An 857-nucleotide genomic window follows, 5' to 3' on the forward strand; every position below is an offset into this window, starting at 1 on the left:
TCCACCCCGCCCTATCCACCGATTTGGGAATCTTTGATTCAAAAACATCCGTATAATACGAGCATAATAAGCAGGAGCACCATCTGTTGATACCATAAATTTAGTCTAACTGCAAGAGGAACATTCTCTAGGTATGCTAGCAAATCATTTTCGAGGAATTCCAAATACATTGGACTATTAATTGTACGTTCAAAAAAATAGGTCCAATGACTTCGCCATTGCAAATGCCTACTCATACGTGTAAACTCCAACGATGTTGATTAAGCACCTCACAATACCGATGTGGATTTTCTGGTGACCAATAGTGGCAATTATGCCTATTGAGACTACCATTGCTGATGAATGTTGCTTTATCACTGAAACAAACATTATTGAAAAAATCTGGATTCTGATCTAACATCTCAAGAGCCCATCTACAAAATTTTACTCTGAGTACATAGTCGGCCTCACTTAATTCCTGTACCAGAGTAATATGATACGGATGGTAATTGACTGATCGTAACAATCTGTGTACCGTAGTTTGAGGGATTCCCAGTTTTTGTTCTATTTGACGGGTACTAATATGGGGATTTTGATGAACCATAGCCTGCGAGCAATCTAGGATCATTATTATATGAAGTCTATTCCATCGCCTTTCGCGATGAAGTGGATTATTACGAGATCTCCTTTCAATGTTCATAATTTGTTGAACAATAGGATGGCGGCGATTTGGGAATCGCTCCGAATAAGTACGGGCAGTAAGTTTGTAATTTCTACCACATTCACCAAAAGTTATAAGAATATCGACTACTTCTGTAGGCGTATAATTTGTCATTTTACTGACCAGAATTTTATCAGATTACAAATGTTAAAAAAAA

This window comes from Trachymyrmex cornetzi, unplaced genomic scaffold (genome assembly GCF_001594075.2).
Source record: "Trachymyrmex cornetzi isolate Tcor2-1 unplaced genomic scaffold, Tcor1.1 scaffold637, whole genome shotgun sequence".
NCBI lineage: Eukaryota > Metazoa > Arthropoda > Insecta > Hymenoptera > Formicidae > Trachymyrmex > Trachymyrmex cornetzi.